Here is a 3,481-nt window from a genome sequence, read left to right on the forward strand (position 1 = left end):
CAGATGAGTCACATATAGTACATTTGGTAGATTTGGCGCTGCTTGACACACCACTTCATATAACAATGTTGCATTGTTAAAATGGCTAGTGATACATTTATTACATCCAATTTTTAATTATTAAGTGGCTAGAGATGAGTCAGTATGTTGGCAGCAGCCACTCAATGTTAGTGATGGCTGTTTAAACAGTCTGATGGCCTTGAGATAGAAGCTGTTTTTCAGTCTCTCGGTCCCTGCTTTGATGCACCTGTACTGACCTCGCCTTCTGGATGATAGCGGAGTGAACAGGCAGTGGCTCGAGTGGTTTGTTGTCCTTGATGATCTTTTGGCCTTTTTGTGACATCGGGTGGTGTAGGTGTCCTGGAGGTTAGGTAGTTTGCCCCCGGTGGTGCGTTCTGCAGACCTCAACTACCCTCTGGAGAACCTTACGGTTGTGGGCAGAGCAGTTGCCGTACCAGGCGGTGATAACAGCCGACAGGATGCTCTCGATTGTGCATCTGTAAAAGTTTGTGAGTGTTTTTGGTGACAAGCCGAATTTCTTCAGCCTCCCTACCACTTCTTCACCACGCTGTCTGTGTGGGTGGAATATTTCAGTTTTGTCCGTGATGTGTACGCCGAGGAACTTAAAACTTTTCCTTCTTCTCCACTGCGGCCCCGTCGATGTGGATAGGGGGTGCTCCCTCTGCTGTTTCCTGAAGTCCACGATCATCTCCTTAGTTTTTTTGATGTTGAGTGGTTGTTTTCCTGACACCACACTCACCTCCTCCCTGTAGGCCATCTCGTCGTTGTTGGTAATCAAGTCTACCACTGTTGTGTCGTCTGCAAACTTGATGATTGAGTTGGAGGTGTGCATGGCCACGCAGTCATGGGTGAACAGGGAAGTACAGGAGAGGGCTGAGAACGCACCTGTCATGACGTTGGCCTGGGGGTAGGTTTATGACAGTCATAAATACCTCTTCCCCCCCCTTTCCTCTCCCTACTCTACTGAGTGACATTAGAAAGCCCCTTTGGTTTAACATAGAGATTCTGGGAACATCAGAAGTTGGGGGGAAATTAATTATATTCTGGTAATTCGACCAAGTGAACATATGCGGTGGTACTTAAGTTGTTGCCCTCTGGCACATTCTCATCAATGATAGGATGACAAACTCTACTGTGGAAAGTCTAAACATCAGAGGTATCGGATTCACATGGAATTGTTGTTTAATTCAAATGTTTGAATATGAGATTATTGTGTAAGAGATGAAATGTAATTTTAGCTTCCAAATGAGAGATTTGGGTTTTCAAAGTTTAGGGCTCTGCTCAACCAGTGGCCCGCCCCTGTGAAGAGACATGGGTTATAAACTTTTCAGACACACCCCTCTCCCTCCACTATATAAGCCAATGACAAAAAGTAACCTCCTGTTCGAGGATGTGAGGACGACGGTCCTATGTCAGAATGGTTCAGATAATAACAACAGAACTAAGCCAACCTCAGCATGAGCTTTGTTTGCGAATGGTATGAACTTTGAACTCTTATTCACTATAGAAGTGATACGTCCTCAAGCCGTGGAGTTAGCAACAGCAGCTGCAAACGTAAATTAGGACAGACAGAGTATCCAGTCTACCACTCAGCAGCAGCAGCGAGACATTCTTCAAAGGACAAAGGACCCGGTTGGGCAACACGGCCTTCCATCTACCACCAACCTACCGAAGCGCAGCTCAGAGTAAATATTTATTGCATTTTTCCTTTCCAAATGTGCGGTAATTTAGAATGCATAAGATTATTGTATTTACAATAGCACAGCTTCGCCTTTTTCCTCAGTCTTCCCGCTCTTTCACTCAAACCCAGCCCCTTTTCTGTTGTGTAACAAGCTGTCATATCTGTTCCACCCACTAGGGACGTTTTCCTTTATGATGTAATTTGTAATCAAGGTATGATTCATTCCGTGTATATGTAACTCTGTGTGATTTAGTTCGGTATTTAGTAAATAAATAATTAAACCCAATTTTGTATTGCTGATTCAACTTGTTAGCCAGGGTTCGTGAAGATAACCAAGAATTGTCATGCCCTGGCCTTAGTTATCTTTGTTTCTTATTATTTTATTTAGGTCAGGGTGTGACATGGGGGATGTATGTGTTTTGTATTGTCTAGGGTTTTTTGTATGTTTATGGGTGCTGTGGTTTAGTTGTTAAAGTGTCTAGTCTAGGTGTATGTATGTCTATGGTTGCCTAGATTGGTTCTCAATTAGAGACAGCTGTCTATCATTGTCTCTGTTTGGGAACCATATTTAGGCAGCCATATTCATTAGGTAGTTCGTGGGTGATTGTACTAGTCTTTACGTTAGTTGCTTGTGTTCTGCACTTTCGTTTTATAGCTTCATGGTCGTTTGTTGTTTTGTATAGTTTGTCAGTGTTCTTCGTTTCGTCTTCGTTATAATTAAAAGAAGATGTATAGTTATCACGCTGCGCCTTGGTCCTCCTCTCTTCCACAATGTTACGACGATCGTGACAAGAATTTACAACTTTCAGATGAGACTGAAATAAGGTGACGATTAATATTGACTGCTATTGATGTAAAATATTACTAGGTCTTTAAGAGTTTATTCGGAAGATAACAGCTCTATAAACATTATTTCGTGGTGCCCCTCTCTAGTTAATTACATTTACATGATTAGTTCAATCAGGTAATATTAATTACGGAGAAAGWATTTTATAGAATAGCATGTCATAACACTTAAATCGGCATAGCAAAGACACGACACACCCATGTGGGGCCCCAGTGTTGAGGATCAGCGGGGTGGAGATGTTGATTCCTACCCTCACCACCTGGGGGCGGCCCGTCAGGAAGTCCAGTACCCAGTTGCACAGGGCGGGGTGGAGACCCAGGGTCTCGAGCTTGATGACGAGCTTGATGACGACCTATTGGGGCGGGAAGCAAATTGGAGTGGGTCTAGGGTGTCAGGTAGGGTGGATGTGATATGGTCCTTGACTAGTCTCTCAAAGCACTTCATGATGACGGAAGTGAGTGCTACGGGACGATAGTCGTTTTGCTCAATTTACCTTCGCTTTCTTGGGAACAGGAACAATGGTGGCCCTCTTGAAGCATGTGGGAACAGCAGACTGGGATAAGGATTGATTGAATATGTCCGTAAACACACCAGCCAGCTGGTCTGCACGTGCTCTGACGACACGGCTGATCTGTTACAACCAATGAGCCACGGGTTCAATGCCGTGTCTATTGAAAAACGCTTAGCAGCAAACACGTGTTGGACACATCTAGAAGGTTCTGTTTCTAAATAACTGACTGGATGAATACATGATGGAACTGTCCCCAAAGCCATATACAGAGATCATCCGTCGCCCTGGACAACAGACGAGTCTCAACGGACCAACGCAAAGTCGTTCACAAACATCAGGAAGAGAAAACTTGACGAGGGTCAGCGAATTGGGACCGGGCCGTGTTGGTCCGCTTGAGCCTGGGCCAGAATCTGGATGTCTC

The sequence above is a fragment of the Salvelinus sp. IW2-2015 genome, unplaced genomic scaffold (assembly GCF_002910315.2).
Source record: "Salvelinus sp. IW2-2015 unplaced genomic scaffold, ASM291031v2 Un_scaffold2671, whole genome shotgun sequence".
Classification (NCBI taxonomy): Eukaryota; Metazoa; Chordata; class Actinopteri; order Salmoniformes; family Salmonidae; genus Salvelinus; species Salvelinus sp. IW2-2015.